At 35.0% G+C, this 19,860-nt stretch overlaps 2 non-coding genes across 2 annotated transcripts; one reads left to right on the top strand and one right to left on the bottom strand.

Moving 5' to 3' along the window:
* Window positions 1–4,554: 4,554 nt before the first annotated feature.
* On the bottom strand, window positions 4,555–4,626 carry Trnad-guc (transfer RNA aspartic acid (anticodon GUC)). Its single transcript has one exon. It is a non-coding gene; the product is annotated as a tRNA-Asp (tRNA).
* A 13,436-nt stretch (window positions 4,627–18,062) lies between these two features.
* Trnad-guc (transfer RNA aspartic acid (anticodon GUC)) lies at window positions 18,063–18,134 on the top strand. Its single transcript has one exon. It is a non-coding gene; the product is annotated as a tRNA-Asp (tRNA).
* Window positions 18,135–19,860: the final 1,726 nt, after the last annotated feature.

Raw genomic sequence — 19,860 nt, 5'->3', positions numbered from 1 at the left:
TGCCTGCCTACGTTTACTTCTTAATTTTGTATGCCATGGTAATAGCACTTATTTCGGGGACCACCACCAGCAAAACATCACTGTGTTCCATCCATGATGAGGAGGACACCACGGTGATGATTTTTCCTGTGTTTTGATAAGCAGACAACAACAACACCCATTTCCTTCCTTTATTTCATTTCACATTTTACAACAAACAACACTATTAAGCCGATTAATTTGCCGTGAATATGAGATGTTTAATTAAACAAGCTCCAAAATTTTAAATCGAAGTACGGGTTTTGAAGAACACCTCGACAGGGAATTGAACCCCAGCCTCCCGCTTTAATGGGCGGACGTACTAGCCACTATACTATCGAGGATATTACGATCACATTCCAGATGACAAAATGCATTTAAAAAAACGTTTCTATTTTTGCATTCATTTCCAGTTTTCTGTGGTGCATTCATGAATTGGCTGTGGTTGCGATGATCGCCCACGATCACTTGGAGTGTCTAAAAATAGTTACCATCTCTCGTTAGGTGCCCTCCATTCCTCCGTTATGGTTGATTTGTCGCACCGAATATGTTTGCATTCATTAAGTGGATCACATCGATGAGGGAGGATCGGTTTGAAGAGGGAAATTTAAAAAAACAAAATAAAGAACCCAATTAGTGGAAGGGGAAAATAATTTTAGAATTCATGAATCTTTTCATTGGGAGGTATGCCGTCCTTATAGGCACAATCGCTACATTAACGAGAACAAATAACAGGGAATTATTTTGGTAATGCGTATAGTTGACAGATATGAAATATAAAGTCAAGATCGGTCGGGTCCAAGTATGCATGCACCCACCATGAGAACTATTTAAAAAGAGGTATCTTTTATTTCTTTCGCAATCAAATATGCAATTCATGACTTAAATCATAAGAAGCAAACAAGTGAAAAAGCGTTAAGTTCGGCCGGGCCGAACTTTGGATACCCTCCACCATAGATATACTGACAGGTACTAGAAATGAAAAACGGATTATGTAAACCATAATACAAATTTCAGAAATTTGAAGATGGGGAATATCGGTCCACTCCTTCTGAAACCTCCACACAGGGTCTAAATGCGGCTATAGTTCATTATCGAACCTAACGTTCTAATTTTTTATCTCGCTATCCTCCGCAGGTGAAATGATTACAAACTCAAAACGCGGAACAAATCAGATAACTATTTTAATATAAACAAGTGAAAAAGCGTTAAGTTCGGCCGGGCCGAACTTAGGATACCCTCCACCATAGTTATACTGACAGATACATGCAATGAAAATATAGGGAACATACAAAAAAGTGGGCATATACCGATAATTCTACAAACCGATTTATGTAAACCATTATGTACACCAAATACAAACTTCAGCAATTTTTAATGGCGATTTTTACTAAAATTCTGTAAGATCCAAAAAGTGGACTGATGTTGATAACGCATTGTAGAGTATAAAATCCTCAAACTACTGTAATTTAGATTACAAAGTTGTATGAGGCTATGCCTAAAGGGGGACCAATATTGATTACATAGTGTAGGAAATAGTGAATATTTGGGGATATCATCATATGAGGGCTATGCCTAATTAATGACCGGTATATGCCAATTTTGAACCAAATATTTTAATTGTTTATCTCAATTCTTTCTTTCAGGAGGTATCACTATATTGAGGATATGCCTAAATGTCTGCCGATATATTTCATTATCATCATGTTAGAGTTTTTTATCTTTAGAAGGCGGAATGCTTATGGCTAAATAGTCTTTGTAGGGTAAAAATTGACTATTCCCCGTAACGACTACCCAACCGCAACATACGGAACAAATCAGATAACTATTTTAATATAAACCAGTAAGGAAAGTAGTAAAGTCGGACGGGGCCGACTATATGATACCCTTCACCACTATGGGTATATTAAACAGGACTATTAACATGAAATTGAATGAAATAAAATATGTGATATTAATCTAAATGTGAATCTACCTAGATATATCCATAAAGTATGTAAATCGACTTCAAACAAATATAAATAGGTCATCCGTTGGGCTATGTCTGTATTCCAAGAAAACGCAACTGCGTAATTCTATGCTCAATTTTGTAAGTTGTGCAAAAATTGATGTCAAACTGACTAACAATTTACTTGAAATCGGGCGAAAATATATATGGAAGCTCTATCCAAATATTAAGCGATTTCAAACAAACTTGTCACAGGTTAGGTTATACTAATTTCAGAACGTTTCGTTCCTATCAGCCTATTGGTTCCTTGGTGCGTCAATTACTTAAAATAAATCTATATTAAAAGGGAGCTATATCTAAATCTGGACCGATTTTCACGAAACAAGGCAGACATCACTCTAGGCTCAATTCAGTACGTTATGCCAAATTTCGTGCAAATCGAAAGATATATAGCGACTTTGGTGTACCATTTACATGAAATCGGACGAAACTATATATGGGAGCTATATAGAAATCTGGACCGATTTTCTCGAAACTTGGCAGACATCATTATAGACCTAAATGATTAGGCTGTACCAAATTTCGTGCAAATCGAAAGATATATAGGGACCGTTTACATTAAATCGGTAAAATATATATATGGGAGCTATATCTAAATCTGAACCGATTTTTCCCAATTTCAATAGGGTTCGTCCTTGGGCCGAATAAGTGACCTATGCCAAATTTCATCCAATTCGGATCATAAATGCGACCTGTACTTTGTTTACAATTTAACATGCACAGACAGACAGACGGACGGACGGACATGCATAAATCGACTTAGAAAGTGATTCTATGCATATTCTCAAAAGGAACCATGTGTCTATCTCGTTTCCTTTTGCCTGTTACAAACATATGCACAAAGACATAATACCCTGTACCACAGTGTGGTGAAGGGTATAAAAAGGGGGTTATATGGGGACTACCCCTAAAAGGCGGTGAATATTAATAATTTTTGGTGGGGAGATTTGTTACCATATATGACTACAAAATATCAAATTTCAGCGAATTCGGTTGAAAAACGCGCTCAAAAACCTCAAAATGTCGAAAATTGTGGGTACCCTTATATGGGGGCTACCCGAAAAAATTGACCTATATTTATAATTTTTAGTACAAAGATTTGTTACCCAATAAGAACTCAAAGTACCGAATTTCAGCCAATTCGGAGAAAAAATACGGTCAAAACCCCCCAAAAACTGGATATGGGGAGGTACCCTTATATGGGGGCTACCAGAAAAAGTATATATATAATTTTTAGTAGGGACATTTGGTACCCAGTAAGAACCCAATGTACCGAATTTCAGCGAATTCGGTTGAAAAACGCGCTCAAGAACCTCAAAATACTGAAAATTAGGAGGTACCGTTATATGGGGGCTACCAGAAAAAGTGGACCTATACTAATAATTTTTTGTGGAGGCATTTAGTACTCTATAAGAACCCAATGTACCAAATTTCAGCGAATTCGGTTGAAAAACACGCTTAAGAATTTCAAAATACCGAAAAATGGGAGGTACCCTTATATGGGAGCTATGCCTAAACGTGGACCGATATAGCCCATCATCGAACTTGACCTGCCTGCAGACAAAAGACGACTTTGTGCAAAATTTTGGGGCTCTATCTCAATTCGTTTAGACGCTAGAGTGATTACAACAGACAGACGGACATGCTTAGATCGTCTTAGAATTTTACGCTGATCAAGAATATATATACTTTATAGGGTCGGAAATGATAATGCGTTACAAACGGAAAAACAAAACTAATATACCCTCCATACTATGGTGGAGGGTATAATAATAATGAGTATCGTTATATGGGGCTTTACCAATACGTGGACTAATATAACCCATTTGCAATACCCATCATCATATGAGTAATAGCAATGCCAGTGCAAAATTTAAAATCTCTATATAAAATATTGCGATCTCTGTCGTGATTTCAACAGCCAGACTTATTATCAGTACAGTAGAGTACGGTTATAGAGAACAAGTAGGGGCCAAGCAAATTAGTTTGTTATATCTATGTAATTAAGGCAAAAAATAGGAAATGCCGAAAAAATACAAACTGGTAGATTTTGTATTATTTTTGACAATACTTAAGGATGCACCTAACAAATATGCTGACATTTTTGTAATGTTTGCCAGCGTAAGCGTAAAAATTACTTTCGTAAGGATTGGCATCGTTCAGCATTACATATATTTGTAGCAAGTTCGTTATAACCAAATTAAAATATATGAAAAAATCAAAATAAATAGTTCGTTATAGAAAAATTTCGTTATATCCGTAGTTCGCTACAGAGTAAACATTTGTATACAAATTTTTCTCAAAACTTAGGGAACAGGAAATGTGATCACTGTAATTAAAGTTCGTTATAAACGGTGTTCATTATAAGCGTACTCGACTGTATAAAGAAATATAAGAAAAGTCGTATATGAAAAGATTAGTATGTCTAAAATCATTAGTAAGTTACTTGTTTCACTTGTTTTTTACATGAAATTTCATATATAGTTAAAAAAAAAATATATTAAAAACATTCAGTCATGAAAATCTTTCTCCCCGACGGGGAATTGAACCCCGGTCTCCCGCGTGACAGGCGGGGATACTAACCACTATACTATCGAGGATGTTGATTACAAGCGCTCTTATAGACATTGTTATATTGTCAGCAACAAACATAACTATTTTACTTGATGTTCTTGGCAACACATAGCAAAACACATGTATACAGAACGCACGACACATATGTTTAGCAACATTTCAGACGAAATGTTCTTAACGTCCACTATGAAAAACGTTCGACTATGAAAAATGTTTATAGCCTTAAAATGGAGTCGGTCCGTAGTATGATGTCTATACAAACGATACTTATATTGATATATTTATTGTTGAAAGAAGGTTTAATAACAAAAGAAAGCTAGAAATACCAAATTATAGTCTATTCGATTTGAAATATAGACAAGGCAGCTAGAACTTAAAAAAGGAAGAGAAGACGAATCAGTTTTTTAGGAAAATATTCGAATTTCCATTATAAGGAGAGAAATATTTATTCATCTCAATAGTTGGCCAAAGAAAAAATATCAAAAATACCACTTATAACTGCGATGTTTCTTTGAAATAATCTTTTAAAAATCCACAGTGGCAGCTGTAAGGGTTATTTGAGAAAAATGTTTTGAAAATCCAAGTGAAAATTATTCTTCAAAAAATCATATTTACGGCTGTGATGGTCCCTGAAAAATATTCTTAAAAACCCAAGCTTATGGCTGAGATGATCTCTCGGACTTTTCTTTGAAAATATTCTTAAAAAATCCATGCTTAGGTTGTGATGATCCTTGACAAACGCTCTTTAAACCAGTAAAGAAAATAAAATTCGGACTGGGTTGACTATATAATGACCTTCTCCACTTTGGGTATAATCTAAATATGCATCCTGACAGATGTCGCCTTTTCGAAGGAACATTGACATGAAATTGAACGAATTTAAATATGTGATATTAATCTTAAGTGAATCGACTAAAATCAATCCATAAACATGCCTTTCAGACACCTATGCCAAATTTCATTCGGCCAGATTTAGAGTCGTTTGCGTACAATGTGACATATTTATGTAAATCAAACTTTAATCTCCATCAGACACCCGTTTTGAAACTAAACCGATTTCACGAAACTTGCCAGAGATTAATTTATATTAAAGTCAGTACATTGTACAAAATTTTGTGCCAATCGGACAAAATTTGGGTATGAAGTGTACAATTTACATAAATGGGAGTTTTATTTAAATCTGAACCAATTTTCACAGAAAAATGTTTTGCAATTCGAAAGAAATATAGGAGCTTTGATGCTCCATTAACATAAAATCGGACGAAAATATATATGCGAGGCAGGGACGTACGCAGGGGGGCGCCCCCCCCCCTAAACGATTTTTTCACAGTAAATTTATGTTTGCAACAGCGAATTTTTATTCATTTTGTACTACCGGGCCCTCCCCCCGAAATGAAATCCTGTGTACGTTGCTGATGGGAGGTATATCTAAATCTGAACGGATTTTTTCGAAACTTACAACCCGTCATTCAAGACTCAATTCAGTACACTATGCAAAACTTCGTGCAAATCGAAAGATATATAGGAACTTTCGTGCACCATTTATATTAAATCGGACGGAAATATATAGAAGCTATATCTAAATCTGAACCGATTTTCACGAAACTTAGCACACATCACTATGGACTCAATTCAGTACGGTATGCCAAATTTCGTGCAAATCAAAATATATAAAGGCACCTTGGGACACCATTTACATAAAATCGGACGAAAATATATATGGGAGCTATATATAAACCTATTTTCAAAATATTTAATGTACATCGTATTAGACTTAATTTAGTACGCTATGCCAAATTTCGTGTACATCGAATAATATATAGCGACTTTGGTGCACCATTTACATAAAATCGGACGAAACTATATATATATGGGAGCTATATCTAAATCTGAACCGATTTTCACTAAATTTAACAAACATCGTTCTAGGCTTAATTCAGAATGCTATGCCAAATTTCGTGCAAATCAAAGATATATAGGAACTTTGGTGTAATATTTACATAAAATCGGACGAAAATATATATGGGAGCTATATCTAAATCTGTAACGATATTCAGGAAATTTAACGCACGTCGTTCTAGGCTTAATTGAGAATGCTATGGCAAATTTCGTGCAAATTGAAAGATATATAGGGACTTTGGTGCACCATTTACATTAAATCGGACGAAAATATATATGGGAGTTATATCTAAATCTGAACCGATTTTCACCAATTTCAATACGGTTCAATTGGGCCAAAGCTGCACCAAATTTCATCCAATTCGGACCATAAATGCGACCTGTACTTTATTTACAATTTAACATGGATAGACGGACGGACGGACATGCTTAAATCGACCTAGAAAGTAATGTTTTGAAAGGCCAAGCTTATATCTGTGATGGTCCTTTGATAATTATTCTTTAAAAAATCCAGACTTATGACTGTGGTGGTCCCTTGAAAAATATTCCTATAAAATCCAAGCTTGTGGTGGCCAATGGAAATTTTTTTCTTAACCCTTTGAGCCCCGAATTTTTTCCGTGACTATAAAACTATTTTCTGTACACAGATTTAATGTATCTATTCTAAATAGGATATGTACAAAACTTGACGTCGCTACATCCTTGCATTGGGGAGATACAGTACCTTCTTTCCGAAAAACAAAAGTCCAATATCAAGAAAAACAAATACAATATCGACGAAAAATCACTTTTAATTATTCTTTAGGTTCTTTTTTATAAGGCACAACAACAATTTTGAGGGTACAATTCGTACACTTCAAATACGAAGCGATTTAAATAATTTGTACTGTATACGCCAATTGGTGCAGTACACATTTTTGCACTTATCTATATATAAAATAGCTTATAGCTTGGCCAAAAATTTTAATTTTTTATATTTTTCATTTGATATGTGTCGTCCATAATCAGCTCTTAAAATATGTAATCCAAATAATATACATCTACTAGCTGCGTATTAAATATAAGCTCTAAAACATTTTGTTGCCTGTGGGCAACATTGGGCCACAAAGGGTAAAAAAACACACGCTTATGGCTGTGATGGCCCCTTGAAAATGTTCGTTAAATAATCCCTTAATGGATCCTTGAGTATTCTTTAAATTTGTAATGATCCCTTGAAAAATATTCTTTAAATTTGTGATGTTCCCTTTAAACACATTTCCATTGACAAATATTCCTTAAAAATCCACCCATATAGTTGTGATGGTCCCTTGAAAAATATTCTTTAAACAATCGAAGCTTATGACTGCGACGGTCCTTCGAAAAATATTCTATAAAAAATCCACGCTTATGGCTGTTATGATCCCTTGAAAAATATTCTTTAAAAAATCCAAGCTTATGGCTGTAATGGCCACTTGAAAAATATTTCTGAAAACCCCACGCTTATGGCTGTGATGGCTCTTTGAAAAATATTCTTTAAATTTGTAATGGTTCCTTGAAAGATATTCTTTAAAATAAATCCAAGCTTATGGCTGTGGTGGTCCCTCGAAAAATATTCTTTAAAAAAACCATTCTTATGGCTGTTATGGTCCCTTGACAAAATATTATTTTAAAAATTCCATGCTTATGGCTGTGATTGTAGCTTAAAATATTCATCAAAAACAAAAATCTTTAAAAAATCCACAATAGCATAACTCCACAATATTTTCAAAACTCCTCAAAAAGTTTGCAGTATTTTATTTATATGTGTACATGTATTTGCCAATTAATGCCAATAGTTGACATTTCATCCGCAGTCTGTAAATGAATAACTTTAATTGACAGCAATCCATTTCCATGACAATAATAATACTACTCATTATGCAAAAAAAAAAAACTAGGTATTTTTTAATATTTCTGCATAATGACATATATCACACAGCATACATACACAAGTCCCCCATTTTAAGCCCTATTATTTACACTTAAGAACATTTTTCCATTGCAATGCGGCTGCTGCTATTTTTTTATTCATGTCAACGAATTCATTAAAATATTCCACTCATTAATCAATTCGTGTAAATTTCAACCGGCATATACACATATTGTTGTGGAGGCAAACATTCCAAACTTCAATTCCAACAACAAGAACAACAACAATAAACTGCATTCCACACAAAAATTAATTACAAACCCTTAAAAATGCATTACCGAACGAAGTGAATGAACAACTCCCCGAAAAAGATAAACAACAATCAGGCATGTCATTATTTATGGCCATTACAGTGGTAGTTAATATTAAATGCAACTTATTAATCATTTGCAAGTCAGAAAGAGAGAGAGTGTGTGTGTGTATGTATTTTTGTTGGAGGTGCATATTTGTTTATGCACTAAGGACTCTAAGAACCCCCCATTCCATACCGCCCAACGATGACTTCCTGCGAAAAAGCCAAGTTTTTTTTCCTAACCTCTCCATGTTATCATTTTTCGTGTTTGGAGACTATTTTGTAAAACACATTAACAGGATTAAGTTTGTTGTCCTGTCATGTTATGTTTGTTGTCCTGTACTTCTACTCAGTTCGAGTTGACAATAAACCAAAAACAAAAAAGTTAAAAATGTCAACGACAACCGAGTAAATAACTTTTCACTATTTGCTGACAATGCCATAAATTCTGGCCACAGGAAAAAAAGGAGGAGCATTCAAATAAATGCTTTACATGAACTGTGAACTGCATTTGTGTGTGTATTGTTATTATTATCCTGTAGAAGGATAATAACCTTTTTATTCGACTTTTGTCGAAAAAAGAAAGAAAGAAAACATTTAAGCGTTCAATCTTTGTTTTTGATTTAATGAAGGAATTATGCGACACGCAAAGTAGGTGATTCATTATTATTTTGACGGAGATTTGCAGTTTGGAGACAGTGGAAATGAAATTTGATTTATCAAATTCTTTTAGGGTGTAAAATCCACCTACCAAAAATGATCAATGCCAGGTTATGGCTTGTTATAGTTTCCATAGAACGGTACCACCCGACCCAGAAAAAAATATTTTTAAAGTCCACGCATTGTTTAGGGCCAGGAAAAAAATTGTTTAAAAAATCCATTGGGTTCTTTTTGGGTACCAAATATCTCAACTACAAATTATAAATATCGGTCCACTTTCTCTGGTAGCCCCCATATAACGGTACCCCCAATTTACACCATTTTGGGGGGTTCTAAGCGCGTAGGGCACCCCCAATTTTCGGTATTTTGGGGTTCTTGGGCACGTTTTTTAACCGAATTCGCTGTAATTTAACACGTTGTAGTCGCATATGGTAACAAATCCCCCTACCAAAAATTATTAATATTCGCACCCTTTTAGGGGTAGTTTCCACATAATCCCCTTTTTATACCCTCCACCATAGTTAATGATGGTATATTAATTTTGTTTTTTCCTTTGTAACTCATCGAAATAATCATTTCCCACCCTATAAAGTATATATATATATATATGTATATACATATTCCTGATCAGCGTAAAATTCTATATATAGCCATGTCTGTCTGTAATCACTCTAGCGTCTAAACGAATTGAGATAGGTCGCCAAAATGTTGCATAGAGTCGTCTTTTGTCTGCAGGCAGTTCGAAGATGGGATATATCGGTCCACGTTTAGGCATAGCTCCCATATAAGGGTATTCGCTGAAATTTTCTACATTGGGTACCAAATATCTCCAATAAAATTTATAAATATGGGTCGACTTTTTCTAGTACCCCCCATATAACAGTACCTCTTAATTTTCAGTATTTTGGAGGTTTTGATCGTATTTTTTCGAGTTCTTAATAGGTAACAAATATCTCCGCAAAAAATTATGAATACAGGTCCATTTTTTCGGATAGCCCCCATGTAAGGGTAGCACTAATTTTCGGTATTTTTGGGTTCTTTACTGCAATTTGGTATTTTGTAGTCGTATATGGTAACAAATCTCTCTTCCAAAAATTATTAATATTTGCCCCCTTTTTGGGTTTTCCCCTTTTTTATACCCTTCACCACACTGTGGTACAGGGTATTACGTCTTTATGCATATGTTTGTAATAGGCAAAAGGAATCGAGATAGACCCTTGGTTCCTTTTGAGAATATGCATAGAATCACTTTCTGAGTCGATTTATGCACGTCCGTCCGTCTGTTGATGTTAAATTGTAAACAATGTACAGGTCGCATTTTTGATTCGAATTGGATGAAATTTGGCACAGTTCATTTATTTGGACCAAGGACGAACCCCATTGAAATTGGGAAAAATACGTTCAGATTTAGATATAGTTATCATATATATTTCCGTCCGATTTAATGTAAATGGTGCAACAAAGTCCCTGTATATCTTTCGACTTACACGAAATTTGGTATAGCCAACTGAATCAAGTCTAGAATGATGTGTGTTAAGTTTCGTAAAAATCGGTCCAGATTTAGATATAGCTCCCACATATATTTTCGTCTGATTTTAGGTAAATGGTGCACCAAAGTCCGTATATATCCTTCTATTTGCTTGAATTTTGTCATAGCGCACTGAATTGAGTCTAGAATGAAGAGTGGTAAGTTTCGGGAAAATCGGTTCATATTTTGATATAGGCCCCATATATATTTTCGTCCGATTTTATACAAATGGTGCACCAAAGTCTCTATATATCCTTGCAATTTGGCATAGCGTGCTGAATGAAGTCGATAGTAATGTGTGTTAAGATTCGTAAAAATCGGTCCAGATTTAGACATACCGCCCATATATATATATATATATATATATATTCGTCCGATTTTAGGTAAATAGTCCATCAAAGTATTTAAATATCCTTCGATTTGCACGAAATTTGGCATAGCGTATTGAATTGAGTCTAGAATGAAGAGTGGTAAGTTTCGGGAAAATCGCTTCAGATTTAGATATAGCTCCCATATATAGATTCGCCCGATTTTAGATAAATGGTGCACCAAAGTCCCTGAAAATCATTCGATTTGCACGAATTTCGGCATAGCGTACTGAATTAAGTCTAAAATGACATGTGCTAAGTTTCGTGAAAATCGAATCAGATTTATATATAGTTCCTATATATAGTTTCGACCGATTTTAGGTAAATGGTCCCTGAAAATCATTCGATTTGTACGAATTTTGGCATAGCGTACTGAATTTAGTCTAGAATGACGTGTATTAAGTTTGGAGAAAATCGGTTCAGATTTGGATAAAGCTCCCACATATATTTTGGTCCGATCTTATGTAAATGGTGCACTAAAGTCCCTATATGTTTTTTGATTTGCAAAATGAAATTTGGCATAGCAAACTAAATTAGCGTAGCGTACTAAATTAAGTGTGCAAAGTTTCGTGAAAATCGGTTCAGACTTAGATATAGCTCCCATATATTTTTTCGTCCGATTTAAGGTAATTGGTACACTAAAGCCCCTATATATCTTCTTATTTGAACGAATTTTGGTATAGCGCACTGAATTAAGTCTAGAACGACATGTGCAAAGTTTCGTGAAAATCGGTTCAGATTTGCATACACCTCCTATATATATTTTCGCCCGATATTAAGTAAATTGTGCACTAAAGATGAACAGCTAGGCCGATTGACACAACGTACTAAAGTTAATATATATTAATCTGTGGCAAGTTTTCTTGAAATCGGTTCAGATATAGATTTAAACATATATTTCTTCCATATATAATTTCGACCTATTCATGTTAATTGTACACCAAGTTATCATTGGATGTCTGATTAAGATTAAATTTTAAACCGCGCAGCATACCAAATAGCGTGTGTCATGTTTGCTATAAATCGACTTTCAAAATTTGTTTGAATTTTTCGGTGTAGATATAGATAAAGATCCCATATTTAAGTTCGTTCAATTTCATGTTAATGTTCCTTCAAAAAGGGGACGTCTGTTAGGTTACATATGTAGGATATACTCAAATTGGTGAAGGGTATCATATAGTCGGCTCAGTTCGACTTTACTACTTTCCTTACTGAATTATATTAAAATAGTTATCAGATTTGTTCTGCGTTCTGAGTTTGGTTTATAAAACTCTGATGTAATGATTTCACCTGCGGAGGATATGGAGATAAAAAAGTTGAACGTAAGGTTCGATAATGAACTATAGCCCGCATTTAGACCTGGCCCCTGTGTGGAGGTTCCCGAAGGAGTGGACCGATATTCCCCATCTTCGAACTTGAACTAAGATTGGAAAAAATAATAAGATGGCCAATGTTTGGATGAAATCTAAATTTTTTGAAACGGATTTGGTCCAAAGAAACTTGGGGTCTAGAACCAATATTTCGATGAGCCACATTTTCACCGTGTTAAAGTGTTTACACCCTCAGTAGCGATAAATCTGAGGGTATAATTATCCATTAAAAAAATTCTGAAATTTTTATTATAATTTACATATTCCGTTTTTAGAAATGTCGATATTGGTTCACTTTTTGGTATGTTCCCTATATTTTCATTTCTAGTACCTGTCAGTATATCTATGGTGAAGGGTATCCAAAGTTCGGCCCGGCTGAACTTAACGTTTTTTCACTTGTTAGATTATTTAGAACTAAGAAATCCGATATCGTGGAGAGTCCTACCCTTATTTTTTATATGTACGTTGAATATAAATCCTCCTATATGTACGCTGAATATAGTACCTGTCAGTATATATATGGTGGATGGTATCCAAAGATCGGCCCGGCCGAACTTAACGTTTTTTCACTTGTTAGATATTATTTATAACTAAGAATTCCGAGGTCGTGGAGAGTCCTACCCTTATTTTCTATATGTACGTTGAATATAAATCCTCCTGGTAGAAAATTTACAATGGAGGTCCATGTTTTGACATAGGTTCCATGTAAGGGTTTTCACAAATATTAGGTATTATAAATGAGCACATTAGGTGCAGACTATAAAAAGTTCGGCTCGGACGAACGTAACGATTTTTTTAAAGATTCTAACAGCGGGAATTTTTAAGGAATACGTTTGAAGAAATTTATGTTTTTAAGAGGTCACTATGAACACTTTCGTACTAATTGTTCTCTTTTGTTTCCTTCAAATATTAAAAAATCGAATACCACAAAAAAACATTACATCTGTTATCCCCCATACAATGGGATCGATCATTCATAAAAACTCATATAAATGCCATTGACAGTTCCCTGACATGTGTAATATCTGGCTAATAAATGTTTTTGTTCTGTTTTGCGGAGGACATTAGTGAAAATTACTATGAAAAGTTTTTAAGATTAGACGCATCACGGAACCAAGCGAAACGAAAATGACACAAAAAGGCCATTTACAACATCTGTTATGTGGTAGTGGTAGTTGTGGATGGATGGGTTTCCATATTTGCAATATTGCAAAAATTTATATGAGATGCACTTGTTACGTGCACGTATGTGCGTACGATGTCTGTGTGTCTGGTAGTTATGAACAGATACAGATGTACCGTAAATCATCCCCCTTTTTAGCATCCGAACAAGGGGAAAAATCTCTTAAAAATTCTTGCAATTCGTAACCGCAAAATTTGCCTTAGTCTGGGTAGTCTAGGTCGAGGGCGATGAATTTTCAATGAATGGCAAAGAACACTTCGTTCGATACCACCCCTTACACTTGAAAATAAAATACGCAAACACACACAAATCGAACCACACTGAAACGTACCAGGCACGCCACATTGAGTTGATTGCATTTACAGTCATAATTTAATAAATTGTATAAAATATTTATTGCCCTACTACCGATGGAGAAGAGAAGTACCATTGCCGCTGCTCTAAAGCATACTTGTTTCCCAATCGTATCTGCTCGAATGGTGGAAAATTCGATTATACGCAATACCATTGAATTAACACGGTATACGGATGTGATTGTGCCACGAGGGGGGAGAGAAATAATGCATAGGCAATGGACATGTTTTTTTTCTTGCCCTGATCAACCCTTAATCGGGTAATCTGACTTTGCCATTAAACTGGTACTTTCGCTTTCGTTAGTTAGTCGGCAATACTTAATCTAATTAATTTCGTTCAATTCGAATCAATGATCCACCAGACTCATATTCATATTTCAAAATTATCCAATATATTAAAATAGGATATACTAGTAGTTGGTTAGATTACGGCTCAGCTAAGCCATTCGATCCCAAAGCAATTTGTCAAAAATTGCTTTGACAAATTGTTGTTGGAATTATATTAAATTTGTTGTGGTTGTCGTGTACTTTTGTTTTTGGTTTTTATTATGAAATATAAAACTTGAGTGAATTTTGTTTCACTTCACTAATAACCACACATATATATAAAATTTACATATTTTTCATAGTTTATCGGTATTTTGTTACTCTGTCATAAATACAACACTTGATACGAACCATGAACCCTAAAAACTATAACAAGTACAACAAATTACTGGTGTAAAACTTGCAATAATTTTATGATAACATTTTAATAACCCATAAACTATAGTCGACATGGGATAAATATAGGAGAGGGTTATTAGGTGGATATGTGTGCATTTTTAATAGAGAAGTAGAAATATAATATTGAAATACAAAAGTCTACATTGAAACCAGTAAGGAAAGTTCATGATACCCTTCACCACTATGGGCATATACAAGAGGTGTTAATATATACAATATCCTGTAGATAGAACAGACATATCATCTTTAGATTTTTCCAAAACTTAACACACATCATTCTAGACTTAATTCAGTACGTTTTGCCAAATTTCGTGCCAATCGGAAAATTATTTTACATGAGAGCTATATCTAAATCAGAACAGATTTTCACAAAATTTAACACACATAATTCTAGACTCAATTAAGTGCGCTGTCCCAAATTTCGTGCAAATCGAAAAATATATAGGGACTTTGGCGCACTATTTACTAAAAATCGGACGAAAATATATATGGGAGCTATATATAAATCTCAACCGATGTTCACAAAACTTAGCACACATAATTCTAGTCTTAGTTCAGTACGCTATGCCTAATTTCGTGCAAATCGAAGCATATATAGGGACATTGAGGCACCATTTACTTAAAATCGCACGAAAATATATATGGGAGCTATATGTAAATCTGAACCGATTTCAACAAAACTTGACATATATAAATTCAGACCTAATTTAGTCCTCTGTGCAAAATTTTGTCTCAATGGGACCAATATCGATAGTATTGTGCACCATTTACATTAAATCGGACGAAAATATATATGAGAGCTATATCTAAATTTGAACCGATGTTCCCCAATTTCAATAGGTTTAGTCCTTGGGCCAAACAAATGAGCTGTACCAAATTTCATCCAAATCGGATTATAAATGTGAACTGTACTTTGTTTAATTTAGTACTCTGTGCAAAATTTTTTCTCAATCGGACCAATATTGATAGTATTGTGCACCATTTACATTAAATCGGACGAAAATATATATGTGAGCTATATCTAAATCTGAACCGATTTTCCCCAATTTCAATAGGTTTCGTCTTTGGGCCAAACAAATGAGCTGTACCAAATTTCATCCAAATCGGATTATAAATGCGACCTATACTTTGTTTACAATTAGACACCAACAGACGGACGGACGGACGTACATGCATAAATCGACTCAGAAAGTGATTCTATGCATATTCTCAATAGGAACCATGGGTCTATCTCGTTTCCTCTTGTATGTGACAAACATATGCACAAAGACAGAATACCCTGTACAATGTGTGGTAAAGGGTATAAAGATCGAAGTCAAATGGGGCCGACTATATGATAACAATACCAAATGTGGATAAGAGAGCTCGTCTTTACAGCGCCTCCTGGCAACCACCGCATTTAACTAACCAACCATCCATTAAATTTGGGACGGTAACGTCCGGTAACAAATACCGGTTTGGCATTCGTCTGCTCTTCCGGAAATTTAATTCTCTTCGCCGCTTCCTATAGAATCAATCTCTAACAACCTTGACATAAGATCATGTCTTTTTACAAATTCTTGGAACCCTTTTCTTCTTTTGTAAAAGCAGGTTAGTCCCTTTGGTATTCAAGTCTGACTTATCCTTCTGAGCATCAGTTTGCTGTTCGCAAATGTTTCCCCGGTTCATCCTGACCAGTTTTCGCCTTTATTCCTCAGGTAGATGTTTTATTGTGAGTTTAGCAGCCTCGTCGCTCCTTTGGCATATTAGTCACATTTTGGTCTTACTCTCGTATTCAGACACAGAATTTGAGTTCCTCGCCTGCATCGGAAGGTTTGGTCGAGAATGGTCTTATCTAGAAGTTCTCAAATCACATCCGTGTTTGCCTGTTGGCTGCGTATTGGTAGCGATATCCTTCTATGCGCCATATTACTTCTTGTACTTATTTTTCCGTATCATCCTGGCAGACTTTTTGCCCCAGGTAGTTCTTATTTGTCGTGAGTATAGCAATTATTACTTTTTCCAGGCGATTTAGTCGTTGTTGGTCGTAATCCAATGCTAAGACTCCAAATTTGAGTTTTCGCCTGTTGGGTCGAAATGCTTAAACTCACACTAGAGGATGGTAATATCGCAAAATATTGTCCAGACTCGGAATATGAGTCCTCAAAAAGTTCAAGTTCTGTGATCGTTATGTACGGTTAATGTCCTCTGCACCGTTTACTGGTTTCATTCTAGCTTCTTCGGAAAAATATTACCTATTTTAAATACTGCATAATATAATCTGATGTAATTCTATTTCAAAGTTCATCTATGTTTGGAAAGCATAACACTGTGCAGCACTAACATTTTGAATCAATCACATGATAAGCAGTATGTTTTATTTGAAAATCTACCACATGTCGAAAAATTTATAATTAGGATTAACAGAAACTTTAGCTAATAATTCAAAACCCACATAGGGGTTTTCTTCTACCATCATAAGCTTTAAGATTTTGGCGGTCCCGATTGGTTCAACATTTAAATTTTTTTCTATTAAATGTATCCAGTATAGAATGAGTAAACTGACATTTTTGAATACCTTAAGATACTTATGTAGCGCATATTTGTGCGTTATGTACATGTAAGACCTCGGTTTTGTGAGATTTGTGATTTTATAGAGTGATGGCAATTTGGAAAGTATTGAGGACTGTAGTAGTTGTCGATTATACAATTAAGTCATACGTTTGTCCGCATTTGATACACTCCAAACGTTCTGATCAGATATCCTTCAAATAAGTGTTTAAACTTAAAGAAATGCAAAATGTTATTTTTAAGATTCTATACTATATAGATTAATCTAAATCTAAAACTATATAGACTAATCTATATAATTATGATTTCTTATCTCAGTTCGCACGAAGCCAAATTCCATATTTAGAGTAAACTTTTCACCTCATCGAGATAAGATGACTTACCTGTGTGCGCACACACAAAATCTTCACCATTTGCCATTGTTCTTATGGATAAATTGCCATTGAATTCAATTGGTGAATTAATTTATGCTCATTTAGTCAGAAAGATCAGATTACGCTCTGTAGGACAATTTGTAGGAAAACGTAAGCATGGTCTTGTTCAAAGTTCGGCTTAAATTTATTTGGATTTTATACGTATTCAACATCCTCGATAGTATAGTGGTCAGTATCCCCGCCTGTCACGCGGGAGACCGGGGTTCAATTCCCCGTCGGGGAGTAAGTGATAATTGTCATAAATTGTCGATCATGTTTTTTGTTGTTGTAAGTTAGAAATTTAGTATATGTAGTGTAATGGCCTACACGGCAATTAGAGGTATTTATAAGAAACACTTTGCACGCAAATGAAATCGTTCTGAATGTCAAGAATCCATTGTAAGTCATCAGTATCCGGGTATCAAAAATTGAAATGTTGGTATCATTTCAAATGTTCATGCAAGTATAAGATCTCTAACGTTGATCAAGCAGTTCGTCTTCGGACGGCTCACAAGAGAGACACATTTAAAGAGTTAATCCCGCCTACGGGCTTTAAAATTACAAAATGGCTCTGTGTTAAATGTTCGCATAACTTGCCACGTGTTTTATGGAACTAAACGAAAAATATAAGAAAATCTCGTTCATATGGTATATGGTCCTATTCTAATAGAAAGTGGACTAGCTGGCGGAGGACCAGCCTCCAGTTAAAAAAAAATAGGCTGAGCAAGTTCGTTTCTAAAGTGCTTCGATCTCTTTTGGTTCACTCCCAAAAGGAACTACCTCATTGACGATGAAATGAATAGTTCAATGAGCTTGATGATGACAAATTTAATACACACTCCACATTATGTTGGAGGATAAAAAAAATCGATTTTCCTCTTTAAAGGATTCTCCCATTCATTTTTATATCGCTAAAAACCCCACTCTTAAGCTCATTTGATTGTTATCCTTTACCCATTAGCTAGCACTCTGTGTTTTAATTGTTACAATTCCGTTTTATCATATATTTTTTTCCAAGACATTTATCCTCCCCCAATTTTTATACCCTTCACCACACTGTGGTACAGGGTATTATGTCTTTGTGCATATGTTTGTAACAGGCAAAAATAATCGAGATAGACCCATGGTTCCTTTTGAGAATATGCATAGAATCACTTTCTGAGTCGATTTACGCATGTCCGTCTGTCCGTCCGTCCGTCCGTCTGTCCATGTTAAATTGTAAACAAAGTACAGGTCGCATTTATGATCCGAATTGGATGAAATTTGGCATAGGTCACTTATTTGGCCCAAGGACGAACCCTATTGAAATTGGGAAAAATCGGTTCAGATTTAGATATAGCTCCCATATATATATTTAACCGATTTAATGTAAACAGTCCCTATATAACTTTCGATTTGCACGAAATTTAGTACAGCCTAATCATTTAGGTCTAGAATGATGTCTGCCAAGTTTCGTGAAAATCGGTCCAGATTTAGATATAGCTCCCATATATAGTTTCGTCCGATTTCATGTAAATGGTGCCCCAAAGTCCCTATATATCTTTTGATTTGCACGAAATTTGGCATAACGTACTGAATTAAGCCTAGAGTGATGTCTGCCAAGTTTCGAGAAAATCGGTCCAGATTTAGATATAGCTCCCATATATAGTTTCGTCCGATTTCATGTACATGGTGCCCCAAAGTCTCTATATATCTTTCGATTTGCACGAAATTTGGCATAACGTACTGAATTGAGTCTAGAATGGTGTCTGCCCAGTTTCAAGAAAATCGGTCCAGATTTAGATATAGCTCCCATATATAGTTTCGTCCGATTTCATGTAAATGGTTACCCAAAGTCCCTATATATCCTTCGATTTGCACGAAATTTGGCATAACGTACTTAATTGGGCCTAGAATGATGTCTGCCAAGTTTCATGAAAATCGGTCCCGATTTAGATATAGCTCACATATATAGTTTCGTCCGATTTAAT

The sequence above is a fragment of the Musca vetustissima genome, unplaced genomic scaffold (assembly GCF_032173495.1).
Source record: "Musca vetustissima isolate MV318-11 ecotype Yass unplaced genomic scaffold, APGP_CSIRO_Mvet_v1 utg39406, whole genome shotgun sequence".
Classification (NCBI taxonomy): domain Eukaryota; kingdom Metazoa; phylum Arthropoda; class Insecta; order Diptera; family Muscidae; genus Musca; species Musca vetustissima.
This window is presented reverse-complemented; position numbering and strand designations above follow the sequence as displayed.